This window comes from Schistocerca piceifrons, chromosome 3, assembly GCF_021461385.2.
Source record: "Schistocerca piceifrons isolate TAMUIC-IGC-003096 chromosome 3, iqSchPice1.1, whole genome shotgun sequence".
In the NCBI taxonomy this organism is placed as follows: Eukaryota; Metazoa; Arthropoda; class Insecta; order Orthoptera; family Acrididae; genus Schistocerca; species Schistocerca piceifrons.
Window position 1 is genome coordinate 692,645,870 of NC_060140.1, and position 21,530 is coordinate 692,667,399.

The 21,530-nt window shown below is 41.9% G+C and overlaps 1 protein-coding gene across 1 annotated transcript in view; it reads left to right on the plus strand.

Annotated features, from left to right (window-relative positions):
* The first annotated feature begins 277 nt into the window (after positions 1-277).
* Positions 278-21,530, plus strand: part of LOC124788099 (ATP-dependent translocase ABCB1-like) — a 180,654-nt gene continuing 159,401 nt past the window's right edge. Inside the window, exon 1 of the mRNA XM_047255214.1 lies at positions 278-381. The gene's annotated coding sequence lies outside the window, so the exon portion shown is untranslated. The remainder of the gene's footprint in view (positions 382-21,530) is intronic.

A 21,530-nucleotide genomic window follows, 5' to 3' on the forward strand; every position in this document is an offset into this window, starting at 1 on the left:
CAATCTAACAGTAAGATCAGATGCTGCCAGTAAAGACGTGAGAGTTTGTGAATCTCGCTCGGTTTAATCTTCGGCAAATACGGTATCTATTTGCGAGCCGGCGCCGGACGCGTAGATTGCGACATCTTGAGTAAGCGTAAGCGGATTGTATCCCGCGAGAAATGTCCCGCACGCGTGCTGCGAAGTGCGGCGCGGGGCGCGGTGGTGGGGGAACGGGCCGCAGTGTGGGGGAAGAGGCGGGAGTTACTATCGAGTCCGCCGGCCGCCAGCCGCCAGCCCGCTCGACTCGGCTGCGTGGCGTCCACCGCCTCCGCGCAAACGCCGGCTGTCACCGTCGGACGCGGAATCTCGTGGCCTGCGCTGCGCTTCCTATTCTCGACGGTGAGTTGCGTGCACAGAACCGCAGTGATTGCGCCGGGAGAGCGAATCTTCGCTTTTGTCTTGTCGCCGGCCGCAAACTCAGCAAGAGGCTACTTCTGTCTACTGTGGCTCGGCCGAGCACGTGGTGCTGCGGCAGTCGCAGTGCGGTGTGCGGTGAGTGACGCTCCGGAGATGTGAGAGCTTGCGAGTCTGTTTCGCAACCAACCGGCGTAGCGGTAACGGCTACTTTCGGAGCGGGTTTGCGTCTGTGCCACGTGCTATGCAGTGTGCATTTCGTGCCTTATAAGCTGAGCAGCTGTTGTTGCCTCCAGTGAAGTTTTCGATACTGTGCTATCGGTGCAGTTTATTTTCCCGCGCTAGCGATCACGTGGCACCGCATAAGAAGTGGGTTGTGGAAGGACGCCGTGGGAGGTTAAGGAACAAAGGCGTCGGAGCGACCGGCAGAGTCACATACTACCTGCAAGGTTAGCTCAGCTCGTGGTGAAATACCCTCTGATGCATCCTTCCGTTGAGACAGCTGCTGTACATCCCATAGCTGTGACTGCCGAAAAGCTTAAATTCCAAAATTTTAGGTGCAGGAGCACACCTCTTAAATCTACAACCCCTCCCCTCCCCCCTTCTCCCAGCCATAAAATCACCAGTTTCGATTTCTGAAAACTTGTTGTAAAACTTACTATAAGAAATCTTTTTTGTTTCAAAATATTACTATGAAATTAAGGTTTTTAAATTTATTTCTTATCAAATCAATAAAAACGCAAGAATTAATGTATGCAACAAGTGCTACCGTCTGTCTCTGTAGCAGTGTCACTTTGCTCCTATAATGGATTAAATATAATGACGCGATGTGTATATATTAATTTGTTATTAATTTTATGTAACGAGAAAAATTACTTATGATTATACTTTTGTTCTTTCTTGGACTACGGAGTTCTGTAGGTGTAAAAGTGTTCAGTTATCTAGCAAACGGTTTTCTATGAATAAATCCAAGTCATTTAACATGGTAAAATACTTTTCTCCGACGAAACCTACCGACATAATTACCACTACAGATAGATAGCATTCAGACAGTTGGAATCTGTGAGGTATGATCATAGGTTCGAGCCTGCTCGAGGTCCAATTTTATATATGGAAGAATTTTCTCCGTTAAAGTCATTAAGTAAAACAAAAACTTTCTCCATGTGCAGACCAATCATCATTAGTCCATGAAGAGTGTTGCGTTCTATGTTAGGCTCCAATCTGTCTGCTGTACTTCGCTGAATCCGTTTTCAAGTTCCACCATCAGAATTCTACGATGACCGTCTTGTTAATAGTTTCAGGCCTAGAGACACCCAGCAGCATGTATAATAAATACAAGCTACTTTCAAAAAAGATCTGTTTCTTTAAATCCTTTTTTCTCTCTTTGGTATTTGGAATTTGAACAGACCTACACAACAGACTTAAATGAACTTAAATAATCTTAGTCAGCATTTAATGAGCTTCAGTGAGCTATACTTGACAACAGTAATAGGCTAGCGAAATAATGATTGACAGCCACATAATTAATTATGAGAATTATCTAAAGTATATCAAATATTTCTTTTTAGCTATTAAAGCAACTATTTTACTCCCTAGATCTGATCGATTACATATCAATACAAGTCGGTAATCTTCGCGACTATGATCATATTTTCAACCTGTGCAGCCGCAACGTTCAGTTGCGCTGGCAGTAACCTATGTTGAACAAGGTTGCAGAGTAGGCAAAGAGAAGAGAAACTCGAGCGCCATGAGCAAAGGGACGTGGGGAAGGATGTTTACGTACCGACATCGGCTCGAAAGATTGTTTACTTTTTGCAATGCGTGTGAGCGTGGGCGTAGTTGATCAGCAGCTACGGCAAATTCATACATCAAAAAAGCTTTTCATCATCTCGGTTCTCGATAACATGCTGGCCACTCTAGTCGAGCAATGTCGTTATCCTGAAGGAAGTCATTCACAAGATATGCACGATGGAGGCGCGAATTGCCGTCCATGAAGATGAATGCCTTCCCAATATGCTGCGGTATGTTTGCACTATCGTTCGGAGGATGGCATTCACGTTTCGTACAGCCGTTCGGCGCCTTCCATGACCACCAGCGTCGTACGTCGGCCCCACATAATGCCACCCCAAAACAGCACGGAACGTCCACCTTGCTGCACTCGGTGAACAGTGTGTCTAAGGCGTTCAGTCTGACGGGTTGCCTCCAGACACGTCTCCGACGATTGTCTGGTTGAAGGCATACACGACACTCATCATCGAAGAGAACTGATGCTAATCCTGAGCGGTCCATTCGGCTTATTGTTGGGCCCATCTGTACCTCGCCGCATGGTGTCGTGGTTGCGAAGATTGACCTCACCATGGACGTCTGGAGTGAAGTTGCGCCTCATGCAGCCTACTGGGCACAGTTTGAGTCGTAACACAACGTCTTGTGGCTGCACGAAAAGCATTATTCAATATGGTGGCGTTGCTGTCAGGATTCCTCCGAGCCATAATCCGTAAGTAGCAGTCATCCACTGCAGAAGTAGCCCTTGGGCCGCCTGAGCGAAGCATCTCATCGACAGTTCCTGTCTCTCTGTATCTCCTCCATGTCCGAACAACATCGCTTTGGTTCACTCCGAGACGCCTGGACACTTCGCTTGTTGAGAGCCCTTCCTGGCACAAAGCAACAATGCGGACGCGATCGAACCGCGGTATTGACCGTCTAGGCAAGGTTGAAATACAGGCAACACGAGCCGTGTACCTCCTTCCTGGTGGAATGCCTGGAACTGATCGACTGTCAGACCTCCTCCGTCTAATAGGCGCTGCTCATGATAGTTGTTTACATCTTTTGGCGGGTTTAGTTACATCTCTGAACGGTCAGAGAGACTGTGTCTGTGATAAACTAATCACAGTCAACGTGTATCTTCAGGAGTTCTGGGAACCTGGGTGATGGAAAACTTTTTTTGATGTGTGTATTACAAGACGGAAGAAACAATATTTCGTGAACGCAGGTTATACAGACGCTAATGTTCAAACATTCGTCAAGTTACTTATTTGTCATTGACACACGCATCACGAGAAGTCGCCATGCTTCTAGATTGCTGAGATTGTTCGCATTCGTAAACACAAGGTGGTATGTATCGTTCACAGCTTCAGAAGGAAGCTCAACGTGTGTTGGGTATACTGTATTACTGTATACACACACACACAAACACACACACACACACACTCGCGCGCGCGCATAGAGAGAGAGAGAGAGAGAGAGAGAGAGAGAGAGTAGCCTACCTTGCCGCTCGCCCCTGCCCGTTGGTCCCTCGTTGTCACGTTCACTATTGCTGGCGCAGGGGCATATTATAATTACGTTGTGATGCAGTATTTTAAATCTCCGGTGTCGACTTGTTCCAGTGGCTCAAAAAAATACTGCTCCGGAGGTGGCAGAACACCGTTCCGGCACAAATTAAGCCATGCTAGAAACTGTATCAGCACTTCTCGAATAGGACATGACGTGATTTAAAAATCCTATTACAGGCTTCTATGGATTATACATACACAATGATGGAAATAAAAGAAAGGTTCAGGAGTGGAATTAAAATACAAGGTGGAAGGATATCAATGATACGATTCGCTGATGACATTGCGATCCTGAGTGAAAGTGAAGAAGAATTAAATGATCTGCTGAACGGAATGAACAGTCTAATGAGTACACAGTATGGCTTGAGAGTAAATCGGAGAAAGACGAAGGTAATGAGAAGTAGTAGAAATGAGAACAGCGAGAAACTTAACATCAGGATTGATGGTCACGAAGTCAATGAAGTTAAGGAATTGTGCTACTTAGGTAGTAAAATAACCAATGACGGACGGAGCAAGGAGGACATCAAAAGCAGATTCGCTATGGCAAAAAAGGCATTTCTGGCCAAGAGAAGTCTACTAATATCAAATACCGACCTTAATTTGAGGAAGAATGTACGTCTGGAGTACAGCATTATATGGTAGTGAAACATGGACTGTGGGAAAACCGGAACAGAAGAGAATCGAAGCATTTGAGATGTGGTGCTATAGACGAATGGTGAAAATTAGGTGGACTGATAAGGTAAGGAATGGGGAGGTTCTACGCAGAATCGGAGAGGAAAGGAATATGTGGAAAATACTGCTAAGACATGAGGGAATGACTTCCATGGTACTAGAGGGAGCTGTAGAGGGCAAAAACTGTAGAGGAAGACAGAGATTGGAATACGTCAAGCAAATAATTGAGGACGTAGGTTGCAAATGCTACTCTGAGATGAAGAGGTTAGCACAGGAAAGGAATTCGTGGCGGGCCGCATCAAACCAGTCAGTAGACTGACGACCAAAAAAAAAAAAAAAAAAAATGGATTATACAGTGGACTTAATAGAGGAAGTTTCGATACGAAACCCATGTCCGGAAATGTAGAATTTGGATCTAAAATCAGCCTGAGGATCGAATCACTTCCAAATCTCCTGCTATGCAGTGGTGACATTAAGCTGTGACATGCGTGCCGTAGGAGCACGCGGCGTGGACAATGTTCCGAGTACTAGTCAGCTGGTTCTCTCCTGCGTGACGAAGGACGTCGTCTTCAAAGCCGAGAGTGCAGCGCGACCGTGGAATACCACAGCCAATCCTTCTAGTTTCGAACATACTAGATTCTCGACCCCGTTGTTGTAACCGAACGAAGGTGTCATGTCATATTTACGACAGGTACAGACGACGGCACCCTCTTAAAAGCTTGTGATCGGACAGCGCAATGGGAGATCTGAACTTAGTCCGATCTTCAACTTAATTTATACCTGAAGATACATTTCCGAAGTGGGTTCCGTAACATAATTTGATCTACTAAGTCCTCTCTACAACTCCTAGAAGTCTGTAATAGTAATTTCGAACACTGTATGTTGAAACTTATTTATTCTACTTACAAAATTCTTTAAAACTCCCTGGGACTGAGAGTTATAGTGAAGTACAACAATTAGAATAAAAATGGAGGAACTAACATACAACAGTAGAATCATGTGAGCTATATTTATGTGTATCATCAAAAATCTAATATAATCTTTCATTTTGGTGTACCTAATATCGATAATTTATGTCGTCATGTGGCAGACTTCAGTGTTTAAAATAGCCTAGTAAGGAGGAAGCGACTTGTCCGGGAGTATGGCAATAAATGGCATCGCATAATCTAGCCCACACCACAACTACCAGCATTATTTTAACTGCAAACTATGCCAGCTGACGATGGGAACTGCAGGGACTAGTTGGATCATAATAGCAATGTAGCAGCTTTTAAGCTATATACTTAAAAATTCTTTTTATGATAGCGGCGGAGTACAACCTAAAGAAGGCTTTCTTCATTTTATAAATGTAACAATAAACAATGAGAAGGGATTATTTTAATCATGGCTTATCGTCGTGAATCATCGTAGCAGTGGCCTCAAACAGTTTCATAGCACAAAGTCAAGACGGTTGGAATAAGCAAACTATCTACAAACCTCTTTACATGAACAGTATTTCCTATTTTTAATAGATGTTAGTCAAATAGATGTTAGTCAGCTGCTTTACCATGACACATTCAAGTGCAGCTAAAGTACCCGTATACGGAAAGTATTATTTATTTTCCAGTCAGTGCAATGAGTTACAATTGCTATAACACGATTAACGTGATGGATAAAGGGCGATCCAAAAGTTTCCGTCAGAGGGCGCTGGCTGCAACGTATATGCAACGTAGCGCGACTCCAATGTGACAAGCACCGACATGTAGCCAAGGGATTAGTCTGCCATTTGTATCTTTCAGACGTGCATGCGGTAAATGCGGAAGCATGAAGTATAGCCACGTTATTACCAAATGAGCCCAGACAGGACCAACGTGGTGATATGCTTTTCTTAGCTGCCGAAGGACAAACACTGACAGACAATCATCGGAGAATGAGGAATGTGTACGGGGTAGCATGTGTGTCAAAAGCAGCGTTGTGAAATTATGCGACAAGTGGTGCTGCTTTTTCATGATAACGCACGTTTTCTAGTCACAAATGTTGTAACAAAGACGTTACGCCAACTCCAGTGGGAGACACTGGAGCACCCTCCTTATAGTCCTGATCTCTTCCCTGGCATTGCCAGGCCTTCGGCCACTTTAAAAAGGCCTTGTAGGGCCGATGATTCTGTCGGACGAGGAAGTGAAACAGGGATCCACATCTACATCTACATCCATACTCCGCAAGCCACCTGACGGAATGTGGCGGAGGGTTTCTTGATACCTCTATCGGTTCTCCCTTCTATCCCAGTCTCGTATTGTTCATGGAAAGAAAGATTCAGTATGCTCTGTGTAGACTCTAATCTCTGATTTTATCCTCATGGTCTCCTCGCGAGATATACCGCCGATGTCATCCACAAGGTCATTTATATATATTGTGAATAGCAACGGTCCTACGACACTCCCCTGTGGCACACCTGAAATCACTCTTACTTCGGAAGACTTCTCTCCACTGAGAATGACATGCTGCGTTCTGTTATCTAGGAACTAGATACTAGATATCTGTAACTAGGCAGTTACAGATCTCTTCACGCGGCAGGGCACGATGTTTTACCAAACGGATATCGTCAAGCTGGTGCGTCGGTGGAATGATTACCTCAGGGTACACGGCGATTTCGCCTGATTAGCTTACCTATTCTGGAGTATACGGACTTCGAACGGAAATTTTTTGATTGCCCTTCATTTTCGTTGGGGAGTAGTAGTTTAGAAAAGTCGGTTTCGTGTGTCTGACAACCAGCTGTCTGTCTCTACCAAACGTCATCTCTTTGGCAATACTGTTGAAAATCGTTGTAGAACGCTGCGCGATGTAATAAACAGTGCTCGTAGAATGTAGATTATCCCTCTCTCTGATGCTCACTGAGTGGACGCTGCCTTACGCTTAAATTCATATTGTTAATAACAGAGTAGGATATTCTGGGTTGTAAATGTGAAAATCTCGAGCTTGTTCGAGTACTTCAAAAAACGTGTCGGCGTTTTTCCGTTAATATTTGGTGTATTGTCCCTAGTAACGTTCATCACAGTGCATCTGTATGATTTAGAGCTGTGAAGGATAACAATGTCTGCGTTAATCAAAGAACTCTTTGACGTAACAATCAAACCGCAAGCCTGCACATGTTTTGCATTGTATACCTCTTTTTGAAGTGGACAATAACTTGTATTTTTCTAACGGTCACATGTACGGCCGTGGAAACCGAGACCTTTGTTTGTGGTTGACAGACAGAAGGGTCCATCCGTGGCACCCCTGAGAGGCCTTCTGATCGTCCAAGAATAATGGAAAGAGATTCAATAATGTGAGCACAATTGAAAAGAATTATATTTCTTCAGTATAATCCTGGTCGGGATCTGTTCATATCCAAGTGTTCCCGGTGTGTAGCAGACGCTAAATATCTTGACAAATTGAGTCTATAGGTGGAAATCAAGTAGTTATGGTCGGGACGTTGTAAGTTATCTCCAGTAGCTGAATACTGCGCCCAGATGCTATGTTTGAAACTTATTTAAATGTGAAGGTGCGCAGCATGTAGTGAACCGAATGAAGTGTCTGAAGGCGGACACCTGTATGTGTGTGTGCGTTTTACGGAGAAAGCAGGAGTACCGTTCTTTAGTTCGATAAACTTTATGTCATTGCTTGTTGATTCTTGCGTTACTTCAAGCACATAATTCGATGTTGAGCTTCAGCGATGAAGTCTGCTGGTAATTCCCAAGGGAAATGGATTATGGAGTAAAGATAAAAAAAAACTTTCAATGAATGGGGTGCAAATATTGGAGTGGATGTACGTACTTGCGTAACGTCAGTTAATGTTCTGCTGAACAGCCGCCGGCCTGATACAAAGTAAGCTGAATATCGCTTTTTATATGTAAGATAATGTTCTATTTCAATATTAGTATCCTATTTGTACATATTACTTTATGTGAGGCAAGGTGAAAATATCTTGGCGTGGAGTGAATGAAAGTGATTTTTATGCAAAACCGGATAGGTGCGAGTAGGATTCGTGCCCTGAGTGCTCCGTTCGAACCTGATTCATCTCGTTTGAGTCCAGTGGCTTAGAAGGTGAAATTTTTTAACCGCTAAGAGACCGTAGACTCAGTATTAGACCATAGCCCGCTATGATTTGACGCAAAGTGCAGCTTGATACCTCTATGTATTCCAGAGACGAAAGCGTCTTAATAGACGGATAGACAGACGGACAACAAAGTGATCCTAAGCGGATTCCATATTTACGGACTTACATGTACACTTTTTCAATATTTGAGTAAATAAACTTTGAGCAACGTTTCTCTACTGGCCAGGTTACACTCGTAGTGCGGTGATACATGGTCTGGAAAATATCCACATAAGGCCGCAGTACACTCTCATTGGATGCAAACGTATTTCCAGTCATAGATGTGGCAACAGGAGAAAGTCAGAAGGTGTCTGTTCTAAGAAACAGGGGTGCATGTACCAACATTTAATCTCTAAGATGTATAATAACAAAACGACCTTCGTGGTCAGGTGCAGTGGGTGGAGAAGTATATTCAGTTTTGCAATCAAGATGTTCCAGACGAAATTGCCAGGAAGTATATTACTCTTTCAGAGTCATCAGTAAGAATAATATCTGACTATAATCTTTTCGGCACGAGAAATAGAATTCTCCCTATCTGGTGCAGGGCTCCTAGCTCCATATGGCTGCTTTCGAAGGAATAGGTGCACCCACATCTCGTATGTGGTAGAAAATTGGCATGTCAAACACTTTGTTCACTTACAGTCGCATTTTCTGTCAGTATTTAACCAATTCTGCATAGATGGACACAAGCACCTGTTTCGAAAATAGATCTTCAAGTATTGTATTATTCTTTTCCTATAGACCTTTGGCGTCCGCTGCTCGTCAATTCTCAGTTTTATTTTGTAAACATTCTCTGCTGCTTTTCTATGTTTGCACTTTTGGGACGCTCTTCAAGTGAATTATGGTGCCTTTCAACCCACAACGAGTGTCTTAATCGTTGAAAGTAGAGTCTTCATATAAAAGTTCATCATCTTTGCATGAATTTCTATTTTCGATAAACCATCGAAAATCTAAAATTCATTGGTAATCCATCATTTTAAACACCCACATTAACAACATTAATCCACACATACATTTGACACTTGATCTTCGCTATTGCAGAATGTATACCAATCAACCTAATGGATAGAAAGGTTCATCAATATCATCTCTACACTATCTCGAGAAATTTTCTCCTCGCCATCGTGTGTACGATAATCCAACACTTCAGAATCCAAGTCCTAACTGAGAACTTTGAAATAAGGGATTCACTATTATAGATAAATATTTAATTATGTATTTCACAATGAAGTTGAACTCTGCAAAGGACGGGCGCCGATTTGAAATTATATAAATATGTAACTGACGTAAAAAACTTACCACTTATTGTAGAAACCTAAGCTCGTATAATCTGCACAAAATTCCTGTCACCAGTCTCAATGCACCTATTTTTTAAAATTTTTCAGTTAAACTTAACCCAAAATTTAAATCTAATGTGCAGATGACATTTTCCACAGTGAATTTCGTATTCAGAGGTTACAGGTCTAGAGCCTTACTTACACGTCAATAACTCTCTAAATAGTACCACATATTCTCAAAGCCAACAAAAGGTACTACCTAGAGCAATTGTATCAGCAGCTCTGGAATAAACGTGCACCATTCAGTTTGTGTGGCAGCAAATAACAGTCAGTTGATATTGTACAGTTACATCCCGTAAATACCAAGAGCATCGTTGCTGGTGAAGTGAGCTTGAGGTGGAGAATTAATTCTCAATAGTCCAGATAAAGTTATTGCTCTAACCGAGGAAACCACCATGCTCGAAACAGGTCGCATGCGCTAACAATACAAATCGTATTTCAGTACTGCAGTACTGTGCTAGAAGACCCATTGACGGGACTGAACTCAATTTCAAAATTAATTTGCTTCATTGCTTGCACACGTTGTTTATGAAACCAGTGTAATTGCTGCTCCATCTTTACTCTCCACACTGGAGTTTTTGGAGTGTTGATTTCACTGGAGAAGGATGAGGTTATTGTTTAACGTCCTGTCAGCAACGTGGTCATTAGAGACGGAGCACAAGCTCGTGTTAGGGAAGGATGGATAGGGAAAGCGACCATTCCCTCTCGACGGAACTATATCGTCATTTTCCATAAGCGATTTAGGGAACTCACGGAAAACATAAATCAAGATGGCCGGACGCGGGTGTGAACCGTCGTCCTCTCGAGTGCGAGTCCAGTGTGATAACCACGCGCTACCTCGCTCGGAATTTCGCTGGTAAATTAACGAGTGTTTATTCAAAATCATCACCACAGATTAGAGGCTGTGAACAATTACTCGTCGAAAGTCTTGGACTGATCACAGTCGTTTGAAAGATCCACTTTCTCGTAGTTTCCAACAGTGAGTAACAGGCTTGTAGGAAAACTCTTTTCTGTACAGTTATTCGGGTTTCTGGATGCTGTCTTCTACTAATCATAAATTAAATCCATATCCGCAGGCTTCATGCCACGGATCGCGCGGCCCCTCCCGCCGGAGGTTCGAGAACTCCCTCGGACATTGGTGTGTGTGTGGTTCTTAGATTAGGTTAGTTTAAGTATTGTGTAAGTCTAGGAACCGATAACCTCAGCAGTTCGGTCCCTTAGGAATTCTCACACACGCACACACACACACACACACACACACACACACACACACACACACACACACATATTCGCAGCTTCTTGTGACGAGTGATGATCCATCTTCAACGACTAGTCGTGGAGACGAAAGACTGTACTTACAGCTTTCCAAGCAGCTTTTCACGAGGTGTACGTCGTCTTTCTGCGAGTGTCTGCCGGCTGAGATTTTTCCATATTTCTTTTACATTCTTTCGCCAGTGACCATTCGTTCTGCTCTTTTCTGTATATGCTTGATGTTTCCTGACATGGGTATCGTATACTTGGAAAAGTTCAAATCTAACCTGTAATAATAAAGGAACTTCAGTTTTCAAACGATAATCAGGCACGTCCAGCAATGAGCAAATCACTGAGGCCATGATAGTTTGTCACTAGAGCAAAATTTGGTAAACCGTCTGTGGTTGGATCAGATCGGCGTATGAAGATGTTATCTTCCTGGTTACTGTCAGTATTAACAACCAGTTGACGTTTACGCAGAGCAAAGAAAGTTACTGCCGCTTCTTCGACCAGTAACTATGCTATAGACGTGTCTTACTGAGGGAAACAGTCTCGCTGTGGAAACGGGTTACTATTCAAATCATTATCAGTTCTTTGCCTTAACTATGTCCTACATCCACACTGCACGGTATTCGCAGGTTTGTAACTTGCATGCAAAATAAAAGAACCCCTGTAATGTTGTCTAAAGTACTAAACAGCGCATTTTATAGTCTCACTTGAAATCATTTTCTGAGTAACTGCCTCCTTTTTACACAGTGAGTGCGCAGAACACAATGAAGAACAATTGCTATCCAAGGCAGCAAGCAGTAAGGTTATTAATCAGCAAAAGTCAATATGCTGGGTCATGTTACAATGCGGCTACGCGCTCGTGTGCAAACTGGCGGCTCGCGTTGTTATTGTGTGGCATTAGCGTAGCACTTGGTAACAGGTGCCGCATTCGAGGACAAAGAGCGCTTACTGTAAGCGTTACGGAGGTTTAGGCTGTCAGAAGAGCGGAATACCGATGACAAAGACGACAAAATGTATCTTCAAGATATTATAAAAAACTAAGCGCTCCCATTAAAAGACGACCGTTTGTAAAATGAGGAGTTCACACCGTGACGTATGGAGTTTCAACATCTTTACCAGTGTTATCTTCATTGAAATCCGAAAGATTTGACATCGAATCTTCAAAACTATGCAACAAACGTTTTACTTTCATGATTTAAAATTAGCACGTAATCCTTCTTCTTCTTCGACAGTACTTGCAAAATCTGTGATGATTAGGGAACTAAACTTCTTTGATGGATAACGAATATTAAAATTCCATTACAAGAAGCGTCGCATCCGAAACTGAAGGAGGCAGTTGCAAGGTTACTGATGTTAAAGTTTATGATACCGTCGTAACAGAAGGAACACTGCCAGTGAAATAGCATGAGCAGCAGAGAAGGTAGTTTGTCCAATTAGATTTGTTAAAGCGAATTTGCTTTCTCGTAATAACAGCGGGATGTACCTGGCTTCCAACCCCAGATCTCTGTTCGTCGGCCGTAAAAGCGACGGTGTTGTCATTTTGTCCAGGTCGACACTTTTCCTAGACTAGTATTACAAACGAAAGGGTAACTATCATAATAATACTTTTACCGAAAAAGTAAATGTCTGAAAGAATATTTCCTCCTTTCTGCGGACAGGTTTACACTCTTCTGCTGAACAGTGTGTTCACCCGAGAAATACCTGTTTGCCTTCACAAACTGATGCATATGTACCTCGTCGTGTGGCTCGATAAAGAGTCATTCAGTATGCTTGGATTCGAAAACAATGGAAGCCGTGACACGTGTCTACGACTGGCGATTATACTGTCACAAGAAGTATGTGAGGTCTGTCTTGTCTACTGCCATGAACAGTGAAGCCATCGTGCTTGCAAAACGTATTTGCCCACTTCAGTGGACATTAGTACAACTTTCTTTCAAACGTTAAACATGCATAACAATTCTTTTGTTATTTATACGAAAGATGCCAGAAATATTAGTTGAATAGCCATTAAAGATGCACAATTTGACGATGACATATAATACATTATCTGATGATTTTTAAATTTTGAGGTTTGTAAGAGCACTACATACTAATTTTAAGGGTCAAAGGCGACAGTTATATCCATCAAAACAGGAGGAAACATAATTATTTGCATTTGCGTCAAATCGATGTCTTTCAACAATTTTTAGAAATTTTTATAACGTTGTAAGATAGAGTTGAAAATGTAAGTATGATGTCCGGTTGTTTCTTCGCTGACATTACTACGCAATAGTTCCATTCTTCAATGGCCTGAGGTCTTTCGGTTGAAATGTCGTGTGTTTCGTGTGTAGTTGAAAAAATCAGCGCTTGAAAAATTCGCATTGTGAGTAGATACAATGTTTTACTGGTACGAGGTATCATCAGTATAGTCTTGTCGAATCTATTTTCAGAATATCAACACTTCTGATAGGTGGCACACCATTTTTAACACTTTCTCGTCGTATAAACAAGTTGAAACCTCGTAACGTTTTTGGTATGTTCCGAATTCCTTAACCAGGGTCTCTCCCCCCTCCCTTCCCCCTAAACCCGCGTCTCTCTTCGTTGCTGTGTGGTTCGAAGGACCTGTCTTAAACTGTCTATAACATAGATTATTCTGGCATTTGAATGTTACCTATTTGCAGTAGGTTGTTCAACACTGCTATCTGCTGCATATAGGTTACGTGCGTATCTACACGGCCCTCGTCTCAGTATGATTACGCTGCTGTAGTGCACACGCAAAGCTCGTGTGGAGCGGTAGGCCCGCCTACATAATGTCAGTCGTCAGGAAGAACAGCCAGTCGAGGCAGTTGCGTGCTACCACATGTATCATGACTCTTGGATGTTCACTAAAGGACAGTGGCTATGAATTTTGTGATCAACATACTTAATTATAACGACGCAGTTTGATAACGTATAACTTATTAGCGATTCTTGCGACCTTTTTTCAGGATTTCCTATCTGTGGTCGTTTGGTATCATGGAAAGTAGTGATGGATAGGTAACAATGTCTGAGTGTAGATTATACACAACTATTAGATACATTCCAGTGTATTTGATTCTAATTTTGCAATACCACCATATACCCAAAATACTAGGGCCATCATTGAAAAGTTGACGGAGGATCCCATCATATTTTTAGATCAGAGATGTGGAATGAGCAATGCGTACGAAGCACGTGATTTAAAACTATTTGTGTTTCGTAATAAGCACCTGCCATTGTTGGGGCTACCTTGGTTGCCTTAAATGCATTCTCAAGTTCTTTGCCTACGTATCCTGTCGAGATCGAGCAGATAAAACAGATAACTAACATCTCTCACAGAGGCTTACAAGCAGTCATTCTTCCCACGTTTTATCCGTGAACGGAATATGAAGAAACGTTAACATGTGGTACAATAAAAACTAACTTTTCTCATGCATTTCACAGTGATTCAAGGTTATAAATGTAAATGTAAACTGTATATAGCTACGGTTAGATAATAGCCTGAATAGTATCCGACTCCTGCAGCAATACGATTTCCCTGGCAAGTAACGGTAGTAATTTACTTATCTCTGGTAATTACTACATTTGTTATGAGTTAACTTTTGTGGTAAAGTAACAAACGTTAATCACGGTCGTCGAATGAACATGATCCTTGTGATCAGTTGAAGAGGACAAGCAGAGTGTGTAATGTGAAAAATCAAAACCGTACACTGAAATGCAATCTATTTTGAACAACACAGTTTTGTAATGATACCCTTTTCAAGTTCCGTAATTGTGCTCTTCTGTTTCCTGCAGTGAGCTATGGGAAAATAAAGAAACAAATGAATCTGTCGTTGTCAAGCGCAACGAAACATAGTTCTTAGGTACAAGCTATCAAACGAATCCTTGGACATAGGAACTTTCCCACTTGCCGTAGTTCCAAAATGGAAATACGCGCCGGTACCGTTTGCGGGCTCCTTCCTGGTATTCTTCTAAGAATTGTTATTTCTTTTCCTGGCGTTTCGACAGCACGAGTTGCTAGCACTGTCGAAAGGTCGCTCATTGAACGTCACTCTTTGACGATGTCAGCCGCTCTTGCTTGTGAAAATTCAACAGGGTATTGAAAACCGTTGGAAAAAGATTCAGAGGAGAATTAGCGTTTAGGATATTAACGTTTAACGTCCGGTCGGCAAGGAAGTCATTAGAGACGGAGCACAAGCTCATGTTAGGGAATGATAGAGAAGGATATTGGCCATGCCCTTTCGAAGGAGCCATCCCGGCACTTGCCTTAAGCTGTTTAGGAAAATCAGGGAAAACCTAAATCAGGATGGCCGGCCCTGAGTTTGAACCGTCGTCCTCCCGAATCCTCAAGTCCAGTGTGCTAACCACAGCTCTACACTACTCGGTGTCCGATAAACAAGTACGAGAACCTATGGAAAACTATTGGTTCTGAATATTTTATTTGAAAACTTTTAAAGCTTTTTAAATTTAAATTTAAATTTTTGGTACGCAGCTATGGGACCAAATTACTTAGGTCATCGGTCCCTAGGATTACACACTACTTAATCTAGCTTAAACTAACTTACACTAAGGACAACACACATACCCATGCCTTAGGGAGGACTTGAACCTTCGACGGGGGGAACGTGCGAACCGTGTCAAGGCGCCCCTTACCACTCGGCTACCCCGCGAAGCATTACTTATTTTATATTGAAACAAACGTTGTTAACATTCTACATCGTTATTCTTCATATCTACATACCTATTTCTCAACATAGCCATCCTGGCGACGAAGACATGTCTCCCATCGAGAGACAGTTGTTTGATATTTTATTGGCGGAGTCACAACCTCACCTCTGCTTTCACCGCTTCATCAGTCCTCAAACGCTTTCTTCAAGTTTTGGAAGAAGATGAAAATCGGAAATGGCCAAGTCGGTACTGTCTGGTGGATGGTTGATGACAGACAACTCAAGGCATCGCACTGATGCAAGTGTCACAGCTCTAGTTTGTGTTCAGGCTTTGTCGTACTGAAGGAAAATGTGCTCCACATGAGGACGAACTCTCCCAATCCGAAACTCGACAACAGCAGGCTGTTTCTCACGCACCGACATAGTTACTTCACACATCGCCAAGTTATACGCTAAAATTCGGACCCTTTAGCAGCAGATGGCTGAAGATCTGCAGAAATAAAGAATAAAGACGTAGAATGTTATTTTAAAAACTTTAACACTTCCAGTCTAAAAAATTCTTTTAGAACGCCCTCGTGTTAGAAAAGTTCATGCTGTAGAATCTCAGCCGCCATTTCTTTCCAGACACATGCCGCTGACAACAGTTTGTATAAGGTGTAATTAGTAATGTTTTTCTACATGTTTTTACCAATATGTGCTGTTACAAGAAATGTGGAAACAGGATAAAAATCTAGATGTGGTTCAAAATGGTTCAAATGGCTCTGAGCACTATGGGACTTAACATCTGAGGTCATCAGTCCCCTAGAAGTTAGAAGGACAGCTCACACATCCATGCCCTTGGCAGGAGTCGAACCTGCGACCGTAGCGGTCCCGCGGTTCCAGACTGAAGTGCCTAGAACCGCTCTGCCACACCGGGTGGCATCTAGATGTGAATCTCTCTTATTAATGATAGTTAATCATCAGTTACGCACTTAATAAAATAAAGGCTCTTTACGAGACAGCGACAAGTACTAGTAACTAATGTCGGATTAAGTGTCTGTGATCTGATGACGACTGACAGCCTAACACAATACGTACACACATAAAATCCAAGGGACTACGAATATTCCAGTACCCTGAAACGAATCGTGAATATCGTATGAAGAACCTTATTAGTTTATCTGCCCAACGGCAATATGGCAGTTTAATTACAGTTTGAAAGTGGAGAAGCACACTTACATCGCAGTTAGATGTTGATCGGAATTTCGTACACTACAACTGCACGCTATCACATAACTTCCAACAAACACCTGATATTAAACAGAAAATTGCGTTAACTAGCATATGAGGTGGACGTGTACACGAAGTTATAGACATACAATACTATGGTAAGTACAAACCATCGTTTCCAAAAGCGACTCTGGAATATATTTCGATTAATGACGATAAGTTAACCCACAAAAAAAAATACAACGGAAGTGATATCAGACACATATATACACTACAACTCAAAAACATTGTTAACAAAATGCGTATGTGTAGGAGAATTATGGGAAAGGTAAAACAAAAACAGTACAACTTTAAGGCAGAAATGAAGGAAGGTTAGGTATAACGTCTGGTTGAAATGAGACGGGATTCTGAATACGTGAAACTTCTTTATTTAAATGAGTGTGTCTGATCTTAAATTGCAGAATGACTGAGAAGATGAAACTTCTACGTTATTTGATTCTGAAACAGCTGAGTAAAACTGAACGTACTGAGCCTACTTTCTCTTTACTTTCCTTATCATGTCAACACTGACCCACAATATTGTAGCGCAACGCAATCTGACTACTCAAAAAAATTACAACCTGATTTCAAATAATTAATTCAGAAGAATAGCCGTGTCTAAAAAGAAATCTTAACAATAACCTACACATTTCATTAAGCACTTACCTCACAAAAATCTTCATTACGTGAACTACTGCAATACAGCGAGCGTCTATATTGCCAGCTAAATAAAATATTCTAACTACTAAAGCCACTAAATACTAATAGGTATGTGGTTAGCAAAGAAAAGATTTTGTTGCAAACCAAATAATGTATTTTCTACCTTAATAATGTGACATCCAGTTCAAACACGAATACAAATCGTCATTGACATCCAGTACAAAGGTATATAACCACAATAATTTTCAGTCTCCAAGTCGAACATGTACAGATCGTTAGCCTCCGCTAACACTTCAGGCCTCTACCCTCCATCAATGCTAACTTCTCACATTTAACATCCATCACTGCTGGCTGTTCACCTCCAACTGCCCAACAGTACTTCCATCACTGTTGGCGACTAGCTTCCAACTGCCCAACACTACTGGCGATTAACTTCAACAACGAGTCCAAGCAGCCACAGAATCTCTTATAAAGAAAGCGCAGTCACAGGTCCAATGCAAAGCGCTACACAGCGCTGCCAACACAGAAGCAGCCCACTTACATACAGAAGCGCTCATAACGTCAGACATGCATGCACGCAGTGTTAAAGAACGTTACGTGCCTGGAGTCTCTGTAATGTCTAAACACTCATTAACTGAAACTTAACTTGAGTTCAGGAAAAAAAAAAACATAACTTTATCATATCCAGTTGTACTAATGAAACTACATTACAAGCTAATTATTAGTCTGGCTGGAGTTGGGAAATCGGATTGTATGCTGCAACCCAGCTCAGCAAGTAATCGATGATAACTTATAACTCCATAATCGCTTTGGAAAACAACTACATGCTACAAAACATTCACATAGTGCCATATGGCCATGCTACGGTTCGTCGGCTTTTTAGCCACCATTTTGTAAAACGTCACAACCATTTCTTTCCTAAATCATTCTGAGCCTAATGGAAGTTCCTGAAATAAATTTTGCATTCTCTATGAAAATAGTTTTATTGTTCCAAAAAAACCTGGTCGCCACATCAGGAGTATGTGCACATAGCCTCTCTCCTTCCATATTCTACACATAGTGAATTTTTTTTCAGTTTCATAGAGCAGTTTTGCTAAAATTAAATAATTTTGATTTAAAATGAAATAATTTCATAATAATTAATCGTTTTATTTCTTCAAAAGTGCATTAAAAACAAGATATAACATTAAAAATTCTTTGAAAACTTGACTTTACAGTTTATTTAAAAAAAGCAATTACATGAAATTTTCAAGAGAAGAGTGCAAGACAAAAATGAAATTGTTAAAGGAGACTTCTAGACACGATTGGGAAAAATAAAAATATCTTTGTCTGCAGTAGTGAGGCCAACACACTCTTCATGGTAGAAATTCCCGTAGACTACAGCGAGTCGCATGTCCTTGATTGCATCCTCTTGACAAGGACTGCAGTACCATCTTTCGGCTTCTGTACTTTTCTGAGTCTAGCTCTTACTGGTCTGCTGTTGTTCGTTCTTGTGCTGTTTTGTTGTTGATACCTTTTTTTGGCTTAGGCGGTTGAGCTGCTTTTGACTGGAAAAGACTTTTTGTCACCACGATCTCACGCGGATTCGTGACTGGTCTTAACGATGCTCGTTGCTTTTCTCGTCCTTTACAGCGTTTTTAAAAATGTGTCAACGTCGGAATGTGATGTGCTGCTGCTTAATGAAAAATCAGGCGGAGAGTCATCTCTATCCCTACACAGAGCTTCATCGTCACGAGCATCATCTGGATGAGACGACATGACGAATAATCGTTTTGAGAATGCCTAGTATGTTCAGTTTTTTGCTGTTGGAGTGTCAACAGCTGATGCCAGAGAACTGATGGGTTGGTCCAATGAGCTGGAAGAAGTAACCGGATTACTGCTGGTGCTCGGCTGATTGTTGTCTGTCTAGCCTGAGCTTTGTGCGTTTCAGTTCAGGAGGTGAGACTTCAGTCGCAGTACTGGGAGCAAATTCTTCTCCTGGCATCACATTTGGATTCAACGTTTAAATTCCTGTGGCTTAAAAAACCACCAGCCACATTTATTTCTTATATAAATTGAGGTTTCATGGGACTGATGGTCTAGCTTACCAATGGATAATATCTAACCAAACGAATGCAGAAAGTTGTCATTAGTAATCAATAAATATACTCCAGGAACATGATTCTGAATGGGAAGAAAACACGTATAGGGTTTCTCAAGGCATAATTGTAGGTCCACTGTTGTTTCTCATTTATGGTTACGAGCTTCCTTTTCATATACAACAAGCAGAATTAGTTCTTTTTCCAGATGACACGAGTACTGTAATCAATCCAAGCAGACATACAACAACTGATGCCAGAGAACTGATAGGTTGGTCCAATGAGCTGGAAGAAGTAACCGGATTACTGCTGGTGCTCGGCTGAGTGTTGTCTGAGCTGTGTGCGTTTCAGTTCAGGAGGTGGGACTTCAGTCACAGAAATGGTATACCTATTTCTTAAAAGTATCGTTGAATGGTTTTCTGCAAATGGTCCCTCTCACAACATATTCAATTCTGCACATGTACTGACATTAAGCCAATGATGAGTGCAACACATTGTAAGGAAATAATGAATGGGGTGGAAACATCAAAGATTTTATTAGTCCATATTGATGAGAATTTAAATTAGAAACAGCTCATTTTGGAAAACCTAAAACAACATAGTTCAGCCACATTTGGACTTGGGGAGAGAAAATTTAGTAAGATGGCATATTTTAGATAATTTCATTCAAAAACATCATATGGAATGATGTTCTGGAGCTTTGCATCTATTAAGAAAGGAAGTCGTTTTTGCGCAAAAACGTGCTGTATGAATAATATGTGGCACTCATCCACGATCATGTTATAGATATCTGTTTCGGTTGAGATTTTTACTCTGGAGCGGAGTGTGCGCTGATATGAAACTTCCTGGTAGATTAAGACTGTGTGCCGGACCGATACTCGAACTCGGGACGTTTGCCTTTCGCGTGCAAGTGCTTTACGAACTGGGCTACCCAAGCACGACTCACGCCCCGTCCTCACAGCTATACTTCTGCCATTACCTCGTCTCCTACCTTCCAAACTTTACAGAAGCGCTCCTGCGAACCTTGCAGAACTAGCACTCCTGAAAGAAAGGGTACTGGGGAGACATTGCTTAGCGACAGCCTGGGGGGATGTTTCCAGAATGAGATTTTCACTCTGCAGCGGAGTGTGCGCTGATATGAAACTTCCTGGCAGATTAGAACTGTGTGCTACGACCGAGACTGGCAGAAGTAAAGCTGTGAGGACGGGGGGTGAGTCGTGCGTGGGTAGCTCAGTCGGTAGAGCACTTGCCCACGAAAGGCAAGGGTCCCGAGTTCGAGTCTTGGTCCGACACACAGTTTTAATCTGCCAGGAGTTTTCATCTGTTTAGGTTGTTGGACATTCTGACTACTGCCTCACAATATATTTATTCACTCATGAAATTGGTTGTAAATAGCTCACTACAGTTCAAAAGTAACTGTGATGTAAATAATTACAATTAAATACACTTCAGTTATATAGCGTATAGCTCAAATGGGGACTGCCATAGACAGTTTCAAATATATGTATATTATTAGTAATAAATCATAAACCATAAATACAAAATATCATGGCCGTATGTTGGTTAGAATGAGGACAGTAGAGGGCCTGCAACCAGCCTGTCTGCATGCTTGAGACACAAGACCTACACTTGGACTTAGAGTGTGGGTTGCTATTTCTTACTACTCTAGAGGTTATCCCACGCACCTTGACTGCAAATTGAACGCCAGTCTAGTGATTCGACCACTTGCGCTGCTATTCATAAAGAGCATGGCAGAGGGTGTTTTCCAATAG